This window comes from Chrysemys picta, chromosome 1, assembly GCF_011386835.1.
Source record: "Chrysemys picta bellii isolate R12L10 chromosome 1, ASM1138683v2, whole genome shotgun sequence".
Taxonomy (NCBI): domain Eukaryota; kingdom Metazoa; phylum Chordata; order Testudines; family Emydidae; genus Chrysemys; species Chrysemys picta.
In genome coordinates this window covers 58,115,287-58,142,837 of record NC_088791.1, presented here as the reverse complement: position 1 = coordinate 58,142,837, position 27,551 = coordinate 58,115,287, and the positions used below count along the sequence as shown (strand labels likewise).

General features: G+C 44.8%; 1 protein-coding gene across 18 annotated transcripts in view; it reads left to right on the top strand.

Annotated features, from left to right (window-relative positions):
* Positions 1–19,920: 19,920 nt before the first annotated feature.
* The window catches only part of SCAF11 (SR-related CTD associated factor 11), a 64,358-nt gene continuing 56,727 nt past the window's right edge, over positions 19,921–27,551 (top strand). For 5 of the 18 annotated variants that reach the window (XM_065557655.1, XM_065557650.1, XM_008162488.4 and 2 more), the window contains exon 1: positions 19,921–20,217. The gene's annotated coding sequence lies outside the window, so the exon portion shown is untranslated. The remainder of the gene's footprint in view (positions 20,218–27,551) is intronic. The other 13 variants (XM_065557703.1, XM_065557699.1, XM_065557715.1 and 10 more) reach the window with 7 other exon arrangements.

The following is a 27,551-nucleotide window of genomic DNA, read 5'->3' as shown; positions in this document are numbered from 1 at the left end:
GTTTAATCATATTCTTTATTTATATAATTATTATTATAGGTAAGATTTTATGATTGTCTTATATTTAGGCTTTCCTAACTCCTTTGCAATAATTTTTCAGTACTGAAATATGCCACTAAATTAAACTGTCTGCCAAGCCAGAAAATTAAGATTGTTCATTATGTTTTGTTCTAGTTGGAGCAATAGCAGCCACCAATGGTTCAGGTGACATAAGTGCTTGCATTTTAACCCCCTTATTTTAATCACTTATAACCCGCTGAATCTTTTTCCTATTTAACTATTGGAACAATTTACCAACAGTCATGGTGGATTCTCCATCACTGACACATTTTTGAATCAAGATTGGATATCATGAAAATAATTGCTGTTTTTCAGTCAACTTAACGAGCGGTTGAAATTTTTTGAAAATTAAAAATCTAGATTAAAAATGTAAATTTTTGCTAAAATTATTTTCCATATTTCTACCAGTTTTAATTACTAGGAATCCAAGGGAATTGTGGGAAAAGGTATCAAAGCCCATAGCTCCTTGGAAAAGCATTTCAATAGCATTTTCTCAAAATGGAGGCCAGGATGAATGGGCAAAAACAAAAATCAGCACCTGTGATTAATAATGACTACTTTATATATAAACAGAGGGCACCTGCATGGCCCCACAATATGCCAACATTTTTATGGCTGACTTGGAACAACGCTTCCTCAGCTCTCATCCACTCACGTCCCTTCTCTGCCTACGCTACATTGATGACATCTTCATCATCTGGACCCATGGGAAGGAGACCCTGGAAGAATTCCACCATGATTTCATCAGCTTCCACCCCACCATCATACTCAGCCTGGACCAATCTACATGGGAGGTCCACTTCCTAGACACCACAGTACAAATAAGCGATGGCCACATTAACACTACCCTATGCCGAAAACCCACTGATCGCTACACCTACCTTCATGCCTCCAGCTTCCACCCCGGACACACCACACGATCCATCGTCTACAGCCAAGCGCTGAGGTACAACCACATCTGCTCCAACCCCTCAGACAGAGACCAACACCTACAAGATCTTCACCAAGCATTCTCAAAACTACGATACCCACACAAGGAAATAGAGAAACAAATCAACAGAGCCAGACGTGTACCCAGAAGCCTCCTGCTACAAGACAGGCCCAAAAAAGAAACCAACAGAACTCCACTGGCCATTACCTACAGTCCTCAGCTTAAACCTCTCCAACGCATCATCAGTGATCTACCTCCCATCCTGGACAATGATCCCTCGCTTTCACAGACCTTGGGAAGCAGGCCAGTCCTCGCCCACAGACAACCCGCCAACCTTAAGCATATTCTCACCAGCAACCACGCACCGCACCATAACAACTCTAACTCAGGAACCAACCCATGCAACAAACCTTGATGCCAACTCTGCCCACATATCTACACCAGCAACACCATCACAGGACCTAATCAGATCAGCTGCAACATCACCGGCTCATTCACCTGCACGTCCACCAATGTTATATATACCATCATGTGCCAGCAATGCCCCTCTGCTATGTACATTGGCCAAACTGGACAGTCACTACGCAAGAGGATAAATGGACACAAGTCAGATATCAGGAATGGCAATATACAAAAACCTGTAGGAGAACACTTCAACCTCCCTGGCCACACAATAGCAGATGTAAAGGTAGCCATCTTACAGCAAAAAAACTTCAGGACCAGACTCCAAAGAGAAACTGCTGAGCTCCAGTTCATTTGCAAATTTGACACCATCAGATCAGGATTAAACAAAGACTGTGAATGGCTATCCAACTACAGAAGCAGTTTCTCCTCCCTTGGTGTTCACACCTCAACTGCTAGCAGAGCACTTCACCCTCCCTGATTGAACTAACCTCGTTATCTCCATACTGATTTATACCTGCCTCTGGAAATTTCCATTACTTGCATCTGAAGAAGTGAGGTTCTTACCCACGAAAGCTTATGCTCCCAATACTTCTGTTAAGTCTTAAAGGTGCCACAGGACCCTCTGTTGCTTTTTACAGATTCAGACTAACACGGCTACCCCTCTGATACTTGCTACCGTATATATGTTCACTCCGCAGAAACACAGCTTTATGTTTTATTAAAACTTTATATTTTCTACTTAATAATTTATGGGGGAGACATATATTATCTACCCATATCTCCAGCCTACAGCTGTGGACTTTATAGAGAGACGCACCTATTATTTTCTTTTCCTTTTATTGCTGTAATTCTGTACAACAAATGAAGTCATAGCCATTCTATCACCCTGCCTGTTTAATGTGCGCATGGGGCTGTTAGGAGGGTTAGTAAGGAGGCATGGTGTGCAAAGTTTAGAGTATGCTGATGACAACCAGCCGAAGAAGTGGGCTGTAGTCCACGAAAGCTTATGCTCTAATAAATTTGTTAGTCTCTAAGGTGCCACAAGTATTCCTGTTCTTCTTCTTACAACCAACTGTATGTCTCCATCTCATCCAACTTAGTTCAGTGCCTGAGCCCATGTCTAACACTGGAGTATGGATGAGAGTGAGCTGGCTGAAGTTCAACCCAAAGAAGACTGATGATGGTAGGAGTGGGGGAAGCAATCAGAGGAGATGGTGGAGGTTATATCAGTCCCTTTGATTGAGGGAGTATGTCCACCACCATTTGTTATTTGCATTCATGACTCACAGGTGATTTTAGACCTGCAGATGCTGTTTGACAATCATATTACAGTGACCCAGTCAGCTTTTTACCATTTGCATCTGGCTTGGAAGTTGCAGACTTTCCTTTGGGATGTGGACCTTGCCACTATTATCCATGCTTTTGCTATCTCAAGATTAGACTGTTGCAATGTGCTCTACATGGGGCTATACCTTACAGCCATTCAGAGACTGAAGCTGGTGCAGAATGCAGCAGCTCACTTATTGAGCAGGCAGAGGCGGATTAAGGTTTCCTGGGGCCCTGAGCAAATGGGGGGCCACTTCCGCCTGCAGCCCCACCCCGTTCTGACCCTTCCGCCTGCAGCCCTAACCAAGGCTCCACCCTATTCTGCCTCCACCCCCATGGCCCCACCCCATGCCTTGAGCCGCTCAGGGCAGGGGGCTGGGAGCACCCCCACAAGCCGAGCACCCCAGCCCTCTGCCCTGACCCCCCCACACACCCCAGCCTTCTGCCCTGCACCCCCCCCACACTCAGCCTTCTGCCCTGCACCCCCATACCCCCAGCCCTCTGCCCTGAACCCCCCACACTCCAACACACACCCAGCCTTCTGCCCTGAACCCCAACACACCCCCAGCCCTCTGCCCTGAACCCCCCCACCCCAACATACACCCAGCCTTCTGTCCTGCACCCCCACAGCCCCATCCCTCTGCCCTGAACCTCCCCCACACACTCAGCCTTCTGCCCTGCACCCCCATACCTCTGCCCTGAACCCCCCACACCCCAACACACACCCAGCCTTCTGCCCTGCACCCCCCCACACACCCAGCCCTCTGCCCTGAACCCCCCACACCCCAACACACACACCAGCCTTCTCCCCTGCACCCCCTCCCCCAGCCCTCTGCCCTGACCCATGAAACACCCACCCCCAGGTCTGGGGTCCCGGCCGCAGGCCCTACTCAGCCCGCTGCCGGTCTAGGTGAACAGAACCCCAGGCTGGCAGCGAGCTGAGCAGGCTGGTGGCATAAGATCAGCATTTTAATTTAATTTTAAATGACACTTCTTAAGCATTTTGAAAACCTTGTTTACTTTACATACAATAGTTTAGTTATATAATATAGACTTATAGAAAGAGACTTTCTAAAAATGTTAAAATGTATTACCAGCACGCGAAACCTTAAATTAGAGTGAATAAATGAAGACTCAGCACACCACTTCTGAAAGGTTGCCGACCCCTGGTCTATAAGGTGTCACAGGACTCTTTGCTTCTTATTGGAAAGTATTCTTGATTATCCACTTGAATGGGATTTTTATTATTATTTACCCATGAGAGAACAAAATAAAACAAAACAATCAAGAAAAGCCTTGAGTCCCACAAATATAGGCCCCAATATGGGAAACAATTATTTACATGCTTCATTGTCATGCACTGCAAGTAGTCCCAGTGGCTTCATTGGAACTCATGGTGTGTAAAGTTAAGCACATGCACAAATCTTTTTAGGATTGGGCCCACATTCGGGATGCATACCATGTTTCATTTCCAACCCTTTTACCCACATGCACTCTCCATAAAGCCAACACAAATACAAACAAGGAGACAAATGTATTTTTATGAATTTAGGAGGCCTGTTGAAATGACATTTTGGGGTCTTTGCCAACAATTATTTACTAACCAGACAAATACACAGACAATGTATTGTAATTCTTAAAGTATATTAAATGGATTACACTTAATTTAATGGAGTGGATATTTAGTTCTTGTTAAAGAGGAGACTGATTATTAGCCATTAAAAACATACTATTGATCATATAAATCACTGATGAATGTTTGTGTCAGTGATGCCCTCATGTAAATCTGCCATTACTGCTACGAAAATTAGTTTGTTAGATTACTAACAGCACTTCACTTTGCATTGGACCATTAGCTAACAACCTCACTGTTGACTCTAAAGCTATTATTGTGTGGTTGTTTAGGGATTGTTGCCAAGGAACTATAATAATGCAACCAAGTTTTGCTGCAGTGAATTTGTTGATATCCAAAGTTCATCATCAATCTAAACTTGTATTTGAATATAAAAGTACAATACAATATACACTTCTACCCCGCTACAACACTGTCCTCGGGAACCAAAAAAAACCTTACCATGTTCTAGGTGAAACTGCGTTATATTGAACTTGCTTTGATCTGCTGGAGCGCGCAGCCCCACCCTCCTGGAGCGCTGCTTTACCGCGTTATATCCAAATTTGTGTTATATCAGGTCACATTATATAGGGGTAGAGGTGTATAAGACACTGCCTACAAAAGGGAAAATCTGTTTTTGGCTTTGATGTAACTCACGTGAGCTCTTATGCAAACATGTTGATGTGTGACTTTAACAATTTTTTATTTAACATTATGGCCAACTTTTGGCTCTGCTCTAATCATTAGGAGTTTTGCCCATTGTAACTGGGATTTGGCCCTATGTGTGCTGAAATTATTGTTATATATTTATCTAAAGTGGCCTACTTAACTTGAAATCTAAATAATTTAAAAAGATATACGTTAAAAGTACTTTCAGGCACTACACCGCCCCTTGAGTCCCCCAGATAATGACTGTACATCAGCAATCACATTTTCCTGTTTGGGTTTTCTTTTAAAACTATATTTTTCCACTCTTGTGTGTTGAAGAAACTGACTGTACAGGGGAAACAGTCAAACTGACTAGATAAAAATAGGCCTGTCAAATATACAAACAAGCTAAAAAAAAATAGAGAAATACTTTAGTAGAATCTCTCAGTTATTACCACTTCTGCAGCTCCACCAGTGCAATCAACATTGAAAGTGGACCCACTCCTGACCAGGGGCGGCTCAATGTATTTTGCCGACCCAAGCAAGGCAGTCAGGCGGCTTTTGGCGGCATGCCTGCGGGAGGTCCGCTGGTAATGCAGATTCAGCGGCATGCCTGCATGAAGTCCGCCAGTCCTGCGCCTTCGGCGTACCCGCCACTGAATTCCCGCCGAAACCGCGGGACGGGTGGACCTCCCACTGGCATGCCACCAAAGTCAGCATGACTGCCGCCCACACAGCGACCGGAAGGCTGCCCCCTGCGGCTTGCCGCCCCAGGCACATGCTTGGTGCGCTGGTGCCTGGAGCCACCCCTGCTCCTGATGTCTTAAGTTAACTACCAAGTTGTGTAACCTGGTTCAGAACAGATCTACATGATAAGGTAGTTAAAATGCCAGTGACTCCTATTTGCACTCCAGCTCCTGCTATTTCTAACTGATGGAGTTAGAAGTAAAGTTTCACAGCTGGTGGTGGAATTACAACAGCAAGAAAATTTGAGAAAAAAGTCTAGCATAGACAAGAGTTGTAGTAAGTGGAGAACTCATGAGATGATGACTTCAAAAGAATTGAGAGAGTGAATGTTGATCAGTGGAGATGGGAAGGGATTTTTAGTTGGACTGTTTAAAACTTCATTTTTTGTTAATACCATTTAACTACAATGACTAAATAATGTTTTGGAAAAAAGATGTCTTTGTAAAGATCCAGCCTTCCCAGTCCTTCAAATAAGGTGTGAGAGGCATTCCTGGAGCAAAACCAGGGAAGGTCAAATTTTACATTCCCAATATTTTTAAGGAAATAAAATTCTGGAAAAAAAGAAGAAAAACCATTCTGGCCTACTTTATAAGTCATAAAGAAGCAAAAAGGAGCACAAAGCTAAATTAAAAAAAATACCTGCACATCAGCTTTCAGACCACAGGTTCTCAAACGTCATTGCACCACAACCCCTCCTGACAACAAAATTACTACACAACCCTAGGAGGGGGGACCGAAGCCTGCAGCCCATCATCCTGGGTGGGGGGCCCAAAGCCCAAGGGCTTCAGCCCCAAGCAGAGGGCCTGTAACCTGAACCCCGCTGCCCAGGGTTTTGGCCCTGTATGGTGGGGCTTCAGCCCCAGGCACCAGCAAGTCTAAGCCAGCCCTGGCGACCCAATTAAAATGGAGTAGCGACCCACTTTAGGGTCCCGACCCAACGTTTGAGAACCGCTGTTTTAGATGAACAAACCAATATTGATTCAAAAGAAAGATATATTATTAAATTACATTACAGTGTTACAATAGTCTACACTAGTGGCTCAAAATGCCATAAAACCGCTGTAAGCAGTTATGTTTTGGGCCATCGTTTAAAAAAAAAAAATAATAATAATAATAACAAGATGTATGTTTGATAAGCAAGGGATGTTTCCATTTTAAAAGTATATTCAATATAGGAGGCTGCCGCATTCTAATTTTTATAGCAGTTCCATCCCACAAGGATCAAAACAGCAATGAAAGTCAGGGGCTCAGGCTGATACAACTCCTGTCACCAAAAAAAAAAAAAAGTTGTTTGTAGTTAACTTCTCACCTACTATTATAATCCAGCTGGCCTCATAAAGGATTAATTGCACAGGACTCCATCATTTCCACTATAACCTCTGGACATACCTAATTTATTATCTCTACCATATCTGTAATAGAGACATGGGCTTGAGAATAACTGCTTTATCCAATTGAATTACTTTAAAATAGATCAGTAATTGGAAATCTACCTATCTACCACTGATCAAGTAGTGTCCAGACTGAAACGGGTGTATGTCTATGTCAAAAACAACACAACTTCTTCGTTGGGCTCAAAGGGTAGTGATCAATGGCTCGATGTCTAGTTGGCAGGTGGTATCAAGCGGAGTGCCCCAAGGGTCAGTCCTGGGGCCGGTTTTGTTCAACATCTTCATTAATGATCTGGATGGATTGCAACTTCAGCAAGTTTTCAGATGACACTAAGCTGGGGGGAGAGGTAGATACACTGGAGGGTAGGGATAGGGTCCAGAGTGACCTAGACAAATTGGAGGATTGGGCCAAAAAAAATCTGATGAGGTTCAACAAGTACAAGTGCAGAGTCCTGCACTTAGGACAGAAAAATCCCATGCACTGCTACAGGCTGGGGACCGACTGGCTAAGCAGCAGTTCTGCAGAAAAGGACCTGGGGATTACAGTGGACGAGAAGCTGGATATGATTCAACAGCCTTCTTGGCAACAAGGGCACACTAATGGCATATTGGGCTGCATTAGTAGGAGCATTGACAGCAGATCGAGGTACATGATCGTTCCCCTATATTCGGCATTGGTGAGGCCTCATCTGGAGTACTGTGTCCAGTTTTGGGCCCCACGCTACAAGAAGGATGTGGAAAAATTGGAAAGAGTCCAACGGAGGGCAACAAAAATGATTAGGGGGCTGGAGCACATAACTTATGAGGAGAGGCTGAGAGAACTGAGCTTTATTTAGTCTGCAGAAAAGAAGAGTGAGGGGGGATTTGATAGCAGCCTTCAACTACCTAAAGGGGGGTTCCAAAGAGGGTGGAGCTAGGCTGTTCTCAGTGGTGGCAGATGACAGAACAAGGAGCAATGGTCTCAAGTTGCAGCGGGGGAGCTCTAGATTGGATATTAGGAAAAACTATTTCATGAGGAGGATGTTGAAGCATTGGAATGCTGAGGAGGTGGTGAAATCTCCATCCTTAGAGGTTTTTAAGACCTGGCTTGACAAAGCTCTGGCTGGGATGATTTAATTGGGGTTAGTCCTGCTTTGAGCAGGGGGTTGGACTAGATGACCTCCTGACGTCTCTTCCAGCCCTAATCTTCTATGATTCTATGCTTTTTTAAATGAACTTTTGTAGGGACCAGCCATTTAAAACTGGCATGCCATTTTTTAAACAGTATTTTCATTGGGGTCACGGGTGAAAAATGTAATTATTTTCACTTACATACACCAGGAGGAAACACAATTTTTCCTACCATGTCCAGGTTCTACTAATGTCACAGTTTGCTATTAGTCAAGCACTGCTTTTCTTTGGTGCCACCAAGAGGAACGTTAATGAACTAATGTTTCATTTCAGTCCAGAGTTCACTAAATCAGCCAACTGAATCTGCAACAACAGGCATAAGTTGTGATTGGATACAAAAAACATTTTCAAAGGAGCGTGGAATTGAGGCATCAAAGGTTCGGCCTCGCCGAGGCGCAGATTTATAAATGGAAATAAATATAAAATGGATAAATATATGAAAAATGGGGGAGAGGGGGAAAAAGAGTGCAGAGTATTCCTATTTAGGAAACCAGTGCTTTTGTTCAGTATTTGCATACTATGCACATTCTGGCCATCAGTGTTAAAAGCTCCAAGCATTTCCCCTTTAGTACTTGTAATTTTAGTATACTGTAAATGAATGTAATATCTCATGGCTTAGTGCTAGAATAAACACTAAAGTGCTAATGGGAACTCCTGTGGAAATAACTGGAGAAAGGTGTCTCCATGAAGGGGTGACACCCATCCCACTTCTTCCTGAGGAGACAACATGGTTATATAACAAATTATTGTTAATTATCTCACATCCTGTTTCCCCCGTGCTCTAAAGACAGGAAACCCTTTTTCTTCTCCATGATATCCATAATAACATCTTTGATTTCTATAATGCCTTTCATCCTGAAGGAGTCAGAACTATATTCATTCAGCACAATTGGAATGCAGCCTCCAACTAGCCTGGTTAGGAATAAAAGAAACGTCGTCCAAGGCCACTGCATAAGCCCCCTGATCATATGAAAACATTATATAAAAGGATCTTTGCTACTCACAAAGAGCAGAGAGAATCTCATTTTTGATGGTCTTAACTAAGAGCCTGCCACACAGTTTGTCTACTTTGAATACATGAAGGAGTGCCAGGAATTGATACTGTAGTTCCAGGAATTCTAGATGTTATGAACCTGCAATTCCTCTTCTCTGACTCGGGCTGTGAACTGTCTAATCACACAAACCCAAACACCCTTGCCCAGCCCTTCTCCGAGGCCCTGCCCCTGCTTACTTCAGCCCCCTCCCTCCGCTGCTCGCTCTCCCCCACCCTCACTCATTTTCACTGGGCTACGGCAGGGGGTAGGGGTGTGAGAGGAGGTTCGGGGTGCAGGCTCCAGACAGGCAGTGCTTATCTCTTCTGGCAGCAGCTCTTAGTCTCAGGGGAACCCAGGCAGGTCTGCATGCTGCCCCTCCCTGCAGGCACTGCCCCCACAGCTCCCTGTTGCCGGCCAGTGGGCACTGCAGAGTCGGCGCTCAGGGCGTGGACAGCGCATGGAGACCCCCTGGCTGTGCCTCTGCCTAGTAGCCGCTGACGGACATGCTGGCCGCTTCCAGGAGCGGCACGGAGCTAGGGCAGGCAGGGAGCCTGCCTTAGCCCCACTGCGCCGCTGGACTTTTAGCAACCTAAAATCTCCCAGATTGGCTTCAATAGCCTCTGGGAATCAAGCCCAATTCTGGGAGACTCCCGGCCAAACCGGGAGGGTTGGCAACCCTATCTCTGACCTGATTGCTCATTCAAACATTGTCCATTAAAGTGCAGTTGTATTTCCTCTGAAAAGTAACACTGTAAAAGAGTATTGTGGGGTTTGCTTCAGCCTTATTGTTTTTCAATTACCCCACATCAAATTTATTCAACTCACAAGGCAAAACATAGCTTTTTACAACTGCCATCTCCTGTAAACTCACCCAGTCTGGGGAGCTTGGGTGAGTGTCACGCCAGCCCCCCGCCTCCTCTGGAGCTCGCTGCTGCCTGCGGGGAGAGGGCTGGGGAAGTCCTCATCTCTGGCCCCCCAGCCCTGGGGCAGCCTGCCTGCTGCACACCAAACTCCTCATCCCCGGCCCAGCCCCACACCCTAACCCCCTGTCCCAGCCCAGAGTCCGCACTCAAACTCTCTCCCAGCGCCCACACCCCACACGCCCTCCTGCACCCCAACCCCCTGTCCCAGCCCAGAGCCTGCACCCAAACCCTTTCCCAGAGCCCGAACCTCTCCCGCACCCAAACTCCCTCCCAGAACCTTAGGCGGGCAGGTTGGACCCATTCTGGGCACCACCAAAAAAAGATACAAACATGCTGCCCCAGCCCCTTCCCAGTCTCCTATCCTGTCCTGCCTGATAGCGTTTCTCCATTTCTCTATCCTCTTTACAGTCACATTTCCCGGTCCCCTCTTCTTCTTATCCTTTTAATATTCCCATGTTTCCATTATCTCCTTTTCTGTGTCTTTCCATTTCCCTGCCTCATCTCCCTATTCCAGTGTAGCCAACTTGTGCAATTTTATCTCAAGTCTGATGATATCTAAAGTTTTACAGGAAACCATGCTTCTGGAAACAAATTATTAGGTGTGAATCTCAGCTTCCATTAAGTTTCTAACCCTCATGGTTGCACAGAAAAGTTTGAAAATGGGATATGAATGCATCTTAAAGGCTCAAACTAGAAGGCAAATAAAAATAACCCAAATTTTATTATATTTTTTAAATAAAAACACCTTGTGATGTTTTAAGCCAACCTCATGATTTCTGGGGGCCTGGCTGATGATCTTTGAATATCTGTTGTAGGCAATTCAGACATTCCCTTGCCCCCAGACTATCTACTTCTGTGCTGGTCCATTAGAGCTTGTTGAAAAATTTGTCCCTGTTTTTCGTTGAACAATTTCCAAACTAGAATTTTTTGTCCAACTCTCCCCTCCACATTCTCCCATATTGTTTCCCTCCATATTTCCTTTGTCCCAGACTCCTTACTTGCTCCTATCCTATGCTTCTCTGTTCCACCTGACTCCAGTCCTATTCTCTACAGCTCCACATATCCCATCTTGTCTCCTTACTGTTCCCACACAGAGATCAGAGGGGTCACCACGTTTGTTGGATGGAAATAAGAGAAACCACATGAAAAATAAGAGACAATGCTTTATTTTAAAGGACATTTTAGGGAAACACCATTTCCCTTAGTACATCTTGTATTTTTCCTCTCAAGTGTACATTTCTACTGCCTTCAAGTATATAATACAATTACTATAAGCTTCAATTTAATGTTTAAAATGATACTTATCAGTTTTACTATATTTCAATAAATTTTAAAATGAAGGGATGAGTGGTCACCTGGAGGGACAAATCCATGAAATAAGGGATAGTCCCTTAAAATAAGAGAGAGGTGGTCAAGCTAGTCACCATCTTAGCTGTGGGTGGTCTTGCTTCAGTCCCTTTGGAAACAATGGGAAACAGTACTCATCTTTACTAGTGGCAGTCTCACCTCCTCTACAAAGGATTTTATGGGAATAGTGGCCATCTTGATTCAGGGCAGTCTGCAGCTTCAGTCAAGTCCCACTATTACCAACTCCAAACTTCAGAAACCAAAAATCATGAGATTAGCCCTAAATCTTGAGATTTTAGAGTATGATTCTTCTTACTGGAAGCTACAACTGGGTTCACAATACACAGAGTTATAGAAAATGCTGCCTGATGGTGCGGAGTTTCCAGCTTCTCCCAAACCCCCTAAATTCTATTATATAAATTCTGTGCCCCCCATCCCACATCTGCCCAATCCCCAGCCCATTAATTCATTATGTACCACACCAGCTCCCACATTAATTCTGTCCCAACCCCTCACATCTGCCCCTAGCCCCTCAGTGCACCTCTGCTCCTCCAGGAGCTCTTCACCTCTCCCCTAGATTGGGAGGTAACTGCAGTAGGGTCCTTGCCTCCTCCTTTTTGGTCCTGGGGAGGGAGAAAACAATTCCAAGAGTGCTTTACTCCCTCTACCCCTTCCCAGGAATACAGAAGGAGTAGGGGACACTCCATGGATTCTTCACCTCCTCTCCCCTTTCCCTGGCCTGTTGTTGCATGGGTGGAGTGCATTAAAGGTGGAGCAGAGAGCAGAATGAGCCAGCCCTCCATGGAGGAAGAAGTGGTTCGGGACTATTTAGAAAAACTGGATGAGCACAAATCCATGGGGCCGGATGCGCTGCATCCGAGGGTGCTAAAGGAGTTGACGGATGTGATTGCGGAGCCATTAGCCATCATCTTTGAAAACTCATGGCGATCGGGGGAGGTCCCGGATGACTGGAAAAAGGCTAATGTAGTACCCATCTTTAAAAAAGGGAAGAAGGAGGATCTGGGGAACTACAGGCCAGTCAGCCTCACCTCAGTCCCTGGAAAAATCATGGAGCAGGTCCTCAAGGAATCAATTATGAAATACTTAGAGGAGAGGAAAGAGATCAGGAACAGTCAGCATGGATTCACCAAGGGGAAATAACCTAATTGCCTTCTATGATGAGATAACTGGCTCTGTGGATGAGGGGAAAGCAGTGGATGTGTTATTCTTTGACTTTAGCAAAGCTTTTGATACGGTCTCCCACAGTATTCTTGCCGCCGAGTTAAAGAAGTATGGGCTGGATGAATGGACTGTAAGGTGGATAGAAAGCTGGCTAGATCGTCGGGCTCAACGGGTAGTGATCAATGGCTACATGTCTAGTTGTCAGCCGGTTTCAAGCGGAGTGCCCCAAGGGTCGGTCCTGGGGCCAGTTTTGTTTAATATCTTTATTAATGATCTGGAGGATGGTGTGGACTGCACTCTCAGCAAGTTTTCAGATGACACTAAACTGGGAGGCGTGGTAGATACGCTGGAGGGTAGGGATCAGATACATAGGGACCTAGACAAATTAGAGGATTGGGCCAAAACAAACCTGATGAGGTTCAACAAGGACAAGTGCAGAGTCCTGCACTTAGGACGGAAGAATTCTATGCACTGCTACAAACTAGGAACTGAATGGCTAGGTAGCAGTTCTGCAGAAAAGGACCTAGGGGTCACAGTGGATGAGAAGCTGGATATGAGTCAACAGTGTGCTCTTGTTGCCAAGAAGGCTAACGGCATTTTGGGCTGTATAAGTAGGGGCACTGCCAGCAGATCGAGGAACTTGATCATGCCCCTTTATTTGACATTGGTGAGGCCTCATCTGGAGTACTATGTTCAGTTTTGGGCCCCACACTACAAGAAGGATGTGGAAATATTGGAAAGAGTCCAATGGAGGGCAACAAAAATGATTAGGGGTCTGGAGCTTATGAGGAGAGGCTGAGGGAACTGGGATTGTTTAGTCTCCAGAAGAGAAGAATGTGGGGGGATTTGATAGCTGCTTTCAACTACCTGAAGGGGGGTGCCAAAGAGAATGGAGCCCGGCTGTTCTCAGTGGTGGCAGATGACAAAACAAGGAGCAATGGCCTCAAGTTGCAGTGCGGGAGGTCTAGGTTGGATATTAGGAAACATTATTTCACTAGGAGGGTGGTGAAGCACTGGAATGCGTTACCTAGGGAGATGGTGGAATCTCCTTCCTTGGAGGTTTTAAAGGACAAAGCCCTGGCTGGGATGATGTAGTTGGGAACTGGTCCTGCTTTGAGCAGGGGATTGGACTAGATGACCTCCTAAGGTCCCTTCCAACCCTGATATTCTATGATTCTATAATTTTTCACAGGAGAGGAGGAGAATCCATAATCATCTTGAGGAACTGAGCTCTTTCGACTCCCCTGTTACTGAAAGATTTGTATTCAATTACATTATACCAATGATACTGCCTAAAAACACTGCTTTTAATTTAAAAGGCTTTCCTTTATAACTATCTAAACTGGTAACCAAGTTTAGATAGTTACCAAATCTAAAGGAATTGCCAGGGAAAACCGCAGCTAGCTTGCTCTTCTCTTGAAAGGACACAGATACAGTCCTCCAATAAAGAATAGCCACACAAGCAGTAATGCTTTGAAAACAGAAATAATATTTATTTAGAAGTGAGTGGTTGCAATAAAAGAATAGAGATAGCCTTCTCATATCTAAGTGGCACGGCCACAAATAATGAAAGCAATACAGTAATAAAAGAATGAAGTGGCACGGTAAATGAAAGATACAGACTCAAAACACAAACTCAATACTGTTTAACATATAACAATATACTTAACTCTCTCTAACATGTATCTCTATAACAATAATCACTAGATGACTGATAATTAAACAAGTAATACTTAGCACTAAACATCCAGTAAGCACTGGCCAGCAGCTCGTAGATGGGTAGGGGAAGATCTCACTCAGACCACAGACACCCAGATTTATTTACAAACGAAACCCATATATTCTAGGAGTAAAAGAGTAAAAAGGAATATTCAACTTACAAAGATTTCCTTAAAGTCACTCTGAGACTGTCTAAAAAGGTCCTTCTGCTCTGTCACAAATGTAGGGAGCATTGTGCATTGATGATAAACCATGGGCTGCTTTAGTAGCTGCATTGGGTAGCCACCTGCTCCGGAGGTAAAACAGCTCCTCAGGTAGGAGAGGTAGTAGCCTGCTTGATTGCTAGGGCAGCTGCTGCAGTAGCCCTATGCTGGCTGGGTAGCAAAAGCAGCCATTGTCCAGGCAACCTTAGAATCTTTCGGTAGCTGCTGTTCTGCTTCTTATTAACGGTAGAGATTTTCAGGAACCCCAATGCAAGTCCCTCCCAAAGCCTAACAGGACTCCACCCAAGACCTAGCTAGTCTTGCTTGCTGCATCCTGATGCCTCTTGTGGGCGGCAGCTGTTCAGAACCCCCAGGGAACTCCCTCCCAAAGCCTAACAAGACTCCACCCAAAACGGCCTAAGAACCCTCTTCTTCCTAGACAGCTGTGTTTCAGCTCCTTCTCTCTTCAAGTCCTGATCCCACTACAGCATTTAGACAATCAGCTGTCGCCTTTATTTACTGGCTGGTCACCCAGGCTCAGCCAATCAGTTTTGAGCTTTCTGCTGGCTCTGCCCAGTTACGTATACCTACATGTGACTAATAGCTCCTCCTCCTCACCATAAGTCCCTATGTATTCCTAAGGGCCACAATATAGTCTATGGAGGTTTTTCAGATGATCTGTGGACAACCCCTAGCTACTTCCTATTTGGAAGCTGTATATATTTCTATGGGCTACAATGTATCCCTATGGAATTTTGCTGAGTCATTCCTACAGGACGTGAAGTTTACCATTTCATCACAGGAAGTGACATTATAACATCATAGGTAATGGACCCCTATATTTCTTAGAAATGGAATCTTCCACTACATTACCTTGAAGTTGCCATTACTGGATTTTCTAATTTAAATTACTATTAATTTCTATTTAATCAAAGCCCTATTCTTAAACTAATCACTACACTAAGCATCCCAAAGGGTTCTGACACCACCACAACTCCTTTTATATCTTACTCACAGCAACACCCTACAGTGGGATCAGTTACAACTGCTGGTATCCACACACCATTATGTTAATACTCTATTAGTAATCATGGCTACTTATGATGTATCATTGCCTTTGCCAGCAGCCAAAGCTGGCATATAGTTGTCTTAGTCTAACCAGGTTGTAACCATGGGAAGCGTGTGGCTCCAGCATTTGGGGAAGCTGGCATGAGCACCGGAAGCTCCCCTGGTGCCTGGCCTGTGGCTCCGCTCCTGCTCCACCCGCACTCTGCCCCGTGCTCCACCTCTGCTTCATCCCGGAGCCCACCCTTGTTCCACCCTCACTTGGCCCTAGCCCGCACTCAGCCCCCCACCCACCATCACTCCTCTCCTCTATGGCAGAGGAGAGGAGCAAGCAGGGGGCCTTGGGAGTGTGTGTGTGGGGGCTGGAACATGGGCGGGGTGGAAGAGAGGAGCAACTTGGTGAGCAGCAGATGGAGGGGGGCTCGGAGGAAGGGGCGAAGCAAGGACAGGCCGGGGTGGTGGGAACAGAAGCAGCGTGGGCAGGAAGAGACGCAGCATGGGTGGGGCCACAAGGGAAGAGCTGGAGCAGGGCTTCGGGATGGAGTACAGGAGGGGCCCCAGCCCAGGCATCTGCGCTCTCAAAGGCACCGGGTCGGAAGCTGTTTGGCGAGGCTTAGCCTCCCCTGGCCTATTATACCCATTGCCCATGGATGTAACAGTCATTTTGGGTGGGTAAGGACCATGTCTCTATAATTAGGATAGCCAGGCCTAACTCCCCGCTCTCTGTGCTACATCAGAGTGCATTGCCCTATGTGTGCTGTTGGTACCACTCTGCATGCATGTCCTCTGAGCTCTTTCACTCCTACTGAAGCAGTATGGAAAAAGCTACCCAAAATTAACTGATTCAAACACAGCAAACATGATAGGTGTAGATGGACAAAAATGCATGACAGATGATTATGTTGTGGAAAAAAAGCTGTTGAATAGCACAACTTTATGTTTGTTGTGAACAGTTCAGATGACAGTATGACTAGCCAGATACCTGTAGCACAGTTATGGACTAAACCTTGCTTCTTCCACAAGACCCACAAATATTAACCCAAACCAGTAATTGCTGTCACCACTCCATTTTAAACAAATCAAAAAATTCCCCAAATTAGCACAATTTTCGGTGTCTTGCGTGTGCAATTATTGTAGATGTATTTTTAGTTCATAAGCCCCTTGTGGGAGGAACTGTGTCTTGCAAAGCACTATGCACTTAACTGTTGGCACTCAACAAATAATATAATAATAAACATTGTTACAATGAGGTAATCTGTTGGGCACACATAACTAAGAATCTTGTGTCTTTCTTAGACTATTAGGGCCCAATTCTGCAAGGCCCAAAATGCTGGATGTGACTTTGTCCCAACATCTGCAGCAAATTTTTATGCTATGCAAACTGTGAGGATCGGAATCACATAGGGACTGAATAAAATTTAATAAAGTAAAGGAGGGTAATGTAATTAATACCAATCAACATGGGTTTGTAGAAAATAGATCCTGTCAAACTAACTTGATATCTTATTTTGATGAGATTATAAATTTGGTTATTAAAGGTAATAGTGTGGACATAATATACTTAGACTTCTGTAAGCCATTTGACTTGGTACTACATTGACATTTTTATTAAAAAACTAGAATGACATAAAATAAGCATGGCACACATTAAATGGATTAAAAACTGGCTGATAGTCTCAAAATGTAATTGTAAAAAGGGAATCACCATCAAGCCAGTGTGTTTCCAGTGGAGACCTGCAGGGATTGGTTCTTGGCCCTATGCTATTTAACATTTTCATCAGTGACCTGGAAGAAAACATAAAATGTTCATTGATATAGTTTGCAGATGACACAAAAATTGGAGGAGTGGTAAATAATGAAAAGGACAGATCTCTGATTCAGAGTGATCTGGATCACTTGGTAAACTGGACGCATGCAAATAATATTATATTTTAATACAGATACATGTAAACGTATACACGTAGGAACAAAGAAAGTGGGCCATACTTGCAGGATGGGGGACTCTGTTCTGGGAAGCAGTGACTCTGAAAAAGATTTGGGGCTCATAGTGGATAATCGGCTGAACATGAGCGCTCAGCATGACGCTGTGGCCAAAAGAGCTAATGTGATCTGGAGATGCATAAAAAGGGGAATCTCAAGTAGGAGTAGAGTGGTTATTTTAAATCTATATTTGGCACTGGTGCAACCACTGCTGGAATACTGCCTCCAGTTCTGGTGTCCACAATTTAAGAAGGACGTTGATAAATTGGAGAGGGTTCAGAGAAGAGCCACAAGGATGATTAAAGGATTAGAAAATATGCCTTATAGGATAGATTCAAAGAGGTCAAACTCTTTAGTTTAACAAATAGAAAGTTAAGGATGACGTGATTACAGTCTATAAGTACCTGCATGGGGAAGAAATATTTAGTAATGGATTCTTCATGCTAGCAGACACAGGTGCAACACAATCCAACAGCTGGAAGTTAAAACTAGACAAATTCAGACTGGAAATAAGGCATATGTTTTTAACAGTGAGAGTAATTAACCATTGAAACAATTGAGCAAGGCATGTGATGAACCCTCCATCACTCACAATTTGTTTTTCTAAAAGCTCTGCTGTAGGAATTATTTAAGGGAAGTTCTAAAGCTGGGGTCTCATACACACGGCCTGCGGAGTTATTTGCTGCGGCCCGCCAAGCTCCCCACGCCCCCCCGGAGTTATTTCCTGCGGCCGTCAAGCTCCCCTCACCCACCGCCCCCCTTCCTTCCCAGCATACCGTGTCCATGCTCCTCTGCCTACCTCCAGGCACTTTTCGCCACCAAACAGCTGTTTGACGGCGCTTAGCACTTTCCAGGACAGAGGAGGGAGGAACCACACACTCAGGCGAGGAGGCGGAGAAGAGGTGGGGCAGGGATTTGGGGAAGGGGTTGGAATAGGGAGGGGGCAGAGTTGGGGTGGGGACTTTGGTGAAGGGGATGGAATGGAGGCAGGGCAGGGACTCATGGAAGAGATGGAGTTGGGGCAGGGCTTTTGTACCTTTATATGAAAAGGTGTCAGTGATGTGGCCCCTGGGCCAATGTACTAGTCCTCATGTGGCCCTTGTGGTGATTTGAGTTTGAGATCCCTGTTCTAAAGCCTGTGTTTTAATTACAGGAGGTCAGAGTAGAGCAAAAGTTCTGAAACTGTGGGTAGAGACCCCAAAGTGGGTCATAACCCCATTTTAATTGGGTTGCCATGGTTGGTGTTAGACTTGCTAGGGCACGGAGCCATTGGGAAAGCCTGCTCCACACCACCCTGTGTGGTGGGGCTCAAGTTACAAGCCCCCCGCCTGGGGCTGAAGCCCTTGGGCTTAGGCTTTGGTCCCCCCACATGGGGCAGTGAGGCTCAGGTGGGCTCAGATTTATGCCCCCCTTCCTGGGGTCATGTAGTAATGTTTGTTGTTAGATGGGGGGGGGGGGTGCAGCACAATGAAGTCTGAGAACCCCTGGAGCAGATCATCACAAAGCTCCCCTCTGACCTTGGAAACAAGGAACCTGGGTAAATCTGTGCCTTGCCCAACCTGCTTGATCAAATCTCTCCTCACGAGCCCCGTGCTCACACAAGGGAAACCAGCCAAATACCACAACTACCTACTAGCACGAACCCCGCTGTTTGGTCTCCTGAACACCGTAGGGCGAGGCCGCCCGCCCTGCACATGCCGCACAGCCGCTTTGTGCGCCCTATGGAGTCGGCTGAGGGGCCCCCGTCGCCAGCGCCCCGGCAAAGGGGGAAACGCCCCGCTCCCACGGGGGCGCCTGTTGCCATCAACCCCGCAGCGCTGGGGGCAGCAGGAAGCAGCCCACGCTCTGCACGAGACGAACACGAGCCGCAGCGAGACTCCCGCCACGGCTGCCAGCCGCGTCACTGCGGCCGCTACAGCTCGCACTGCGCGCACCGGCCCGCGCTCCCCACGCAGGTTTCAGCCCGGCTCATTGGCCTCGCTCCTCTGCCTGCGTCTTCCTATCGCAGCAGCGTCTGATTTCGCCCGCCCTCCGGAGCTCGGAGCCGGAGGACCTTTCCCAGAATGCCCTTGCAGGCGGCGCGCGGGGGCCTGGTTGGAGGCGTCTCGTTGTCAGGTTGCGCCGCCCGCCGCCACGCTGTTCATCTGTCGCAAAAGGCGGTTGGGCAGCGCCGCCGCGCGGCTTCCGTGGGTGCTGCGCAGTCGCCGCCGCGCACTGACATGTGGCCGGGGAGCCGCTGAGGAGCGAGCGGAGCAGGCGGCGGTGGCGCAGCGCGCTTGGAGCCCGCCCCTCCTCTCGCGGAGTCTTTAGGCCGGGGACGAGTTCCGGGCTTCAGCCGCGGAGAAGCGACCGCGGCGGCTCCCGGAAGCCCCGAGGCGGAGCCTCCATGTTGGGGAAGCTGGCAGCGCGGCAGTGACCGGGCCCTGTGGGGACGCGGGGCCTCTACGGCCGGAGCCTCCGATCCTTGGCGCCAGGTACGCCCGGGGGGGCGGCAGCCCGAGGAGGGGCTGGGGGCCTCTTAGGGCCTGGGGAGCGCTTGGGCGGTGTCGCGTTTCCTGGGACGCTGGTTCCCGGAGAGGGGGCGCAGGCGGGGGGACTCTCGGCAGCTCCTATGCTACAAGTGAAAGTAGTTTGAGCCGGTTCCTCCCGGTAGGGCTGCGGGGCGACTCCCCAGTCCCGTGTTGGAGGCGGCAGCCCGGCTCCGCGGGGCCTTCACCTCAACTCGAAGCCCACCGGAGAATTACGGTCTCTAGTTCCCCGTCGCCGGTGCAGCAGGCGGGATTTGGTGCCCAGCCCGCTGCGCCCCCTCCCCTCCCGCCGTGGGTGGAGACTGACGCGAGCCGATCGGATCAAGGGTTTAAACCCAAACGTGACAGGCCGTTGTCCTGCAGGCCCTGGGCTTGGGCGCGCTGCGCTACTTGGGCCCTTACCCGGCTGGCTGCGCATCTCCCCGGGGCAAGAGGGAAAACAAAGGGGATCAGCGGCTGGAGTAACTGAGCTCCCCAGTCCCCGGGCCAGCGCCGGCCTCTGAGCCTGCTCCGGGCACTGCTCCTCGTCGTCCCCGCTCCGCCAGCATCCGAGGAAAGCTTTTGTTACACAAAAACAAACCACCAAAACAAATCCCGACTATACGTAATCGAGATAGGCACGGACCAAGCTTTGTTAAAATCGCGTGTGTACAGCAGTCCCGTGCACTGAGCTAAATGTTGCTCCCGTTCGAGTCGGTCAAAATCTTTTCTATCTAGATCACTTTTGTAATAAAATGTCTGGATACAAGCTTTCTGTATTGGCATCACCATATCAGCACATTGCATTCAGGCACCAAGAATTAGATTAAAACCTGAAATTGTAGTAAAGTTAAAAGGAGGGACTTGGGATTTATTATGCTGGAGTAAATCAGGAATAATTTGTCATTGGAATTACATTGGGGTAAAACTGGAAGTGAGGAAAATTTGACCCTTAAATCAGTGAGACTTTATACTTGAGTTTTGGAGGGAATGTAGTGGTGGTCAGCCAGTGTCCTATATATATATTTTTTTTGCTTGATATCCATTAAAATAATGTTGTTGGACAGAGGAGGCCCCAGGTTTAAATGTGCATATATATTTCACATTCTCTAAAATTAATAAGAGTAACAGTATTTTATGCTTATTTAAAATAGAGAGTAATTTTCAGAGACTTTAAAATCTGCAGTGTTTGTACTACAGATGCTATGAACCTAAATATCCAAAAAGAGCAAAATACAGAAAGTAAATAGTGAAAAGTAAGGTAACTCTTTTGTGTTTAGTAATCTTATGTGATATTAGTGTAATTGGTAAGGAAGCTTCTTTTAAAAATATAAATAGACACTATCCAGACAGTTCATTTGTGAATTTTCTGTACTGCTTCACTGCTTATTGGAAAACAGGTTTTTGTGCTTTATATAGATTTTCATTAATATGTATTTATATTACAATAGTGCCCAAAGGTTGGGTGCCATTGTACAGATATAATAAATTACAGCCCCTACCCCCAAAGAGTTTACTTTCTAAGAATTATCTGGGATGGAGGGTCCAGTGCAACTTGACCTTTTTTAAAAAAAGCTTCATGCTAAATATAAGATTCTTAATTGCAGCAATAAAACTTTTATATTTAAGTTAAAATTTAAAGATTCAGCTGAAATTTTAAGTGGAATGTAGCACAGTGCAAACTTTGATATCAGGTATAGCAGTCCAATAGTTGCATTACAGTTAAGGTTGAAAAATACTTATATTATGCTATTTTCTAGGTTCTTAGAACTTTCTGAAAAGCTTAGCCTTTGGGCTCTTATCATTTTGGGATTTTACCATTTAAAAAAAAACAAATTTCAGAAACTTTTCTTTGAACTTTTTCATTTTAGGAGTTCAGTGAGGAATGAATTCTCGAGAGAAGAGAAGTTTCAGAGGGGTAGCTGTGTTAGTCTGTATCACCAAAAACAACGAGGGGTGCCACAAGGACTCCTCGGTGTTTTTGCGAGAGAAGAGAATTAGTGCAACTCTCATACATGGTATGGCTCTTTGCTTACTAGTAATGTGAGCCCCGATCCCATATATACATCCTCACAGATTCAGCTGCAGCGCTTGGGAGCATTGTTTTGCTAGCTTATACATATACTTGGTTATCTGCACATTGAAATAACCAATTACATGTACATAATTGCATATGCAAATAAATCTATAATCAGTTATTGTTCATGTAATGCATATGCAACATGAAATGAAACTATATCACGTGTATAAGTGGGTTAAATGTGGTTCCTGTAAGGGACTAGAACTTATATATTTCCTAACTTTTTTCTGTAAATGCCTAAATATAACATTGCCTTATTGTATTTTTTTACCTTCTAATTATCTGATTGGACTACAGAATTGTCTCTGTGATATTTTACACAGTTTCACTTTAAAGATAGATAAAAATTATATAAAATCAACAGAACTTTATTTACCAGTTATCTCAGCAGTTTTATAGCTTTTTAGGACTTTTATACCAGTGAGTTGATATTCAGTAAGTCTAAAAAGAGCCCAGGGGACTAACTCAATTATTTTTTTGCACAACCACAGCATCATTCATATGATCATTAACACATTTGGCTTTTAACACAACTTTTTCTTAAGGAGATTTGTCTTTTAAGGGAAAGATACCTAACTTAGGGCTAGCATATACTACCGGGCTACATCAGTGCAGCTGCACTGATGCAGCTGCTCTGCTCTAGCGTGTCTGGTGAAGACTTGCTATGCCGACGGGAGAAATGAGAGGGGCAAGCTATGTAGGCAGGAGAGCATCTCTCACCAACATAGCATGGTGTAAATACTGCTTTAAGTCGATGTAACTTACATCGCTTGGGGGGTGGGATGGCTTTTTCACACTCTGAGGGATGTAACTTGCATCAACTTAAGTGGTAGTGTAGACAAACCTTTATCAGAGTGGTACTGTTTGATGCCTACACCTAAAACGTAGGTCATCTTAACGGCATAGCTCACAGTTGCGAAAAATTTCACGCCCTGTCAGACATAGTTAGGTTGACTTACTTCCCCCCTCACTCCCAGTGCCTTTGTAGATGCAGCTAGGTCGAATGAAGAAGTGGATTACCTATGTCAACGGAAAAATCCATCCCATCGATGTACAAAATGTTTACGCTATTGTTGCAGTGCTGTGGCTATGTTGCTGTATTGCAGACATACCCTAAAAGAGTTCAAGCTTACTGTAAGGACGAAGAGTGGAGTAAATCCTTACCTGCCCTACCCTTCATATATAAGTAATAACCTTGGCAACAGTAATTAAAATATCAGGATCTTGAGATGAAAAGACAAATTAATATCACTAACTAAAATGTACTTGAATTTTATTTTGTAGGGATATGAAGTAGTCTAACTCATCTTGTACTAATTATTGTGAAATTATATTTGGAAGCCTAAAAATGGGAAAGTTAGTTTGTGCCCTCTTTGGTTGCTTTATGAAGCATAAAGAAGCCTTGAAAAATATTTTTTTAATTCTTTTTCCACTTGTCTTTTACCTTAGAAATACCATGAAACACAAGTTTTGTCTTTCCTTTTTTTACTAATGGTCTCCTTGGAGGAGACCCTGGAAGTGGATTGGGAGCTTCCACAGTCTTTTACTTAGAGGTCACAGTGTTAAATCTTTAACAGATATCTTTCTTCTCAGTTGTGATGTGTATTAACAAAATCAAACAAGAGCCTGAATAAAAGTTCTTCCCTTTTCAGTGGCTCGGGTTTCACTCATTTGGTACTTGTAATGTTATCTTAAAAGTTATCCAGTTATACATAGTCTTCCGGGGAAAAAATAGGATAACAAGATCTGAATTTCCTGTGTGTGTATCTGTTAAAACAGAAAATCCTCCCAAATCCATACTCCCAAATGGTCTTAAAAGTAAGAAACAAAACTCTTTAGACATTATAAAGAAGTAAACATAGTCATCCATTTTTTCTTCTTGTGTGAGATATCTTTAAGGCTGAGAGCCAGTTTATTCTAAACTTCTTTGGAAACTTTTCAAATGTTCTCAGGACTGTCATTTTATTTACTACTTGAACATTTTCAGGCACAATATATTAGGATTGTATCCCATTAATCTAAAACTAAACATTGAAACTTATTAGATGAATGTTAATCTAATATTCATATGGTGTCTTCACAATCTGTGTTTATGGGGCAGTGGTTATCATGGTACCTGTGTGTATCAGAAATGTGACTTCATATTTGTTGGGATTTTAGTTCAGTAAATTTTGAGCATAGACTTCTATTCGTTTGTTTTAGGAAGGCAGAAAGTAATTTCTGCTCAGGATATGTCTGGTTACAGACCACCATATTTAGTTGTTACAAGGATGACTGGATGTACATGGAAAATTATAAATTATGAAGAATTCACCTTCAATATTCTGTGGGAAATTGAGAAGTCTGGAACTTTTTAAAGAAATCACTTCAAATGTATGAAAATATTTAAAGATAATTTATCCAACAATTAATTTGATGTGTAATTTTAAATAAAATAAGCTCTATTTCACTCAGTCTTTTCTTAAATCCTTCCTCAACAGGGGTTCCATTCCCTCTCAAGGCGTGGGGGAGTGCAATACCTTTGCCTAAAGTGTGGTAGATACACTTGGGCCATGTCCACTGGGTTTCTTATTAGTGTAGTTCGGTGGTTCTCAACCTATTTACCATTGTGGCTGCACATGGAGCTCTCTATATGTTATGTTTAGGGCTCCGTGCCTATCACGGATTCTGGGCGGCCCCGGTCAGTGGTTGGCGAGTGGCCGGAGCAGCCACTGCTTGGGCAGCCCCCAGGGTGTAGGAATACCATGTACCCAAGCAACCGTAGCTATGTCAGTGTGTGCATTCTTCCATCAACATAGTTGCGTCCACCCTGGGTGTTAGTTCAGCATAGCTACAGAGCTATGGGGTGTGTTTTTTCACACCCCTGGTCCATGTAGCCATGTCGACGTAATCTTTTAGTGTACACAAGGTCTTTCTTGCAGACTTGAAGACAGCACTGAATTGGTTCACATTTAGAAACTTATTTCACAACTATAAAGACAAAACAAAAAAAAGTTTGTAATTAACAATGCATATATTTTTTTACAGAACACTGCAAACACCATTAAGCATAGAACAGATCATGGGAGAGACCTTAAAATAATTTCCACTATCTGTATTTTCAGTGGCCTGTAGTAAATTCAGTGATCGATTACTTTTCATTACCAGCAAGTGGAGCTATGGAAACTGTTGTACTGTTTATTGAGGCTTATTGATGTTTCTTCTGATTATTTTTTATGGCAGTTTTGCCTGATTTCTTTTGTTTTTGGAATTCCTTCACTAGTTCTGTTCATTTAGTTGATCTGTGCTTTGGGAAGTGTATAGGATAAATTACGTTCATGTTACTTGGGAAATTGGTCCATTTTCAGTATCAGGCATATTGGACACACTGGTTAGTTGATGCACCCATTATTTAAGTGCGGGCTAATTTTCATGGTGGGAACAGGTATGTTTTACATGATAAAATACACATACTTACAGTGACTAAGCGAGCTTATAATAAAAACATTGTTTAAGGTTAGCAGTCAGAAGTAATCTTCCTTAAAATCCCCATAGATGGAGTTACTATAAGGTGGGTGCATAACTGGTTGGAAAACCGTTCCCAGAGAGTAGTTATCAGTGGTTCACAGTCATTCTGGAAGGGCATAATGAGTGGGGTCCCACAGGGATCAATTCTGAGTCCTGTTCTGTTCACGGGGGAGGGATAGCTCAGTGGTTTGAGCATTGACCTGCTAAACCCAGGGTTGTGAGCTCAGTCCTTGAGGGGGCCGTTTAGGGAACTGGGGTAAACATCTGTCTTTGAGCAGGGGGTTGGACTAGATGACCTTCTGAGGTCCCTTCCAACCCTGATATTCTATGATTCTATGAATATCTTCATCAATGATTTAGATAATGGCATAGAGCAGCAGTTCTCAACCAGTGGTCCGAGGTCCCGTGGGGACCACGAGCAGGCTTCAGGGGGCCCACCAAGCAGGGCCAGCATTAAACTCACTGGGGTCCAAGGCAGAAAGACGAAGCCCCGCCACCCCAAGCCCTGCTACTTGGAGCTGAAGCCTGAGCAACTTAGCTTCCCTGGGCCCCCTGTGGTGTGGGGCCCCAGGCAGTTGCCCTGCTTGCTACCCCCTAATGCTGGCCCTGGCTTTTATATGCAGAAAAACAGTTGTTGTAGCACAGATGGGCAGTGGAATTTTAATAGCATGTTGGGGGCGGGGGGTGAATTAAAAAAGGTTGAGAATCCCCGACATAGAGAGTACACTTATAAAGTTTGTGGAAGATACCAAACTGGGAGGGGTTGCAAGTGCTTTGGAAAATAGGATTATAATTCAAAATGATCTGGACAAACTGGAGAAATGGTCTGAAGTAAATCGGATGAAATTCAATAAGGGCAAATGCAAAGTACTCCACTTAGGAAGGAACAGTCAGTTGCACACATACAAAATGGGAAATGACTGTCTAGGAACAAGTACTGCAGAAAGGGCTCTGGGTGTCATGGTGGACGACAAGCTAAATACGAGTCAACAGTGTAACACTGTTGCAAAAAAAGCGAACATCATTCTGGGGTGTATTAGCAGGAGCGTTTGTACGCAAGACATGAGAAGTAATTCTTCTGCTCTATGCCACGCTGATTAGGCCTCAACTGGAGTACTGTGGCCAGGTCTGGGCGCCACATTTCAGGAAAGACGTGGACAAATTGTAGAAAGTCCAGAGAAGAGCAACAAAAATTATTAAAGGTCTAGAAAACATGATCTATGAGGGAAGATTGAAAAAATTGGGTTTGTTTAGTCTGGAAAATAGAAGATGGAGGGGACGTAAGTTTTCAAGTACATAAAAAGTTGTTACAAGGAGCAGGTAGAAAAATTGTTCTTAACCTCTGAGGATAGGACAAGAAGCAATGGGCTTAAATTGCAGCAAGGGAGGTTTAGGTTGGACATTAGGAAAAACTTTCTAACTGTCAGGGAGGTTAAGCACTAGAATAAATTGCCTAGGGAAGTTGTGGAATCTCCATCTTTGGAGATTTTTAAGAGCAGGTTGGACAAACACCTGTCAGGGATGGTCTAGATAATACTTAGTCCTGCCATGAACACAGGGGACTGGACTAGATGACCTCTCGAGGTCCCTTCCAGTTCTATGATTCTAAACCTCTCAGTGAATAACCCCTCAAAAATACTTTGATAAACACATAACATTACTACTTTTTCCAGAAGATCAGAAGACTTGGTTTTTACCTGGACAGCTGTTGGAT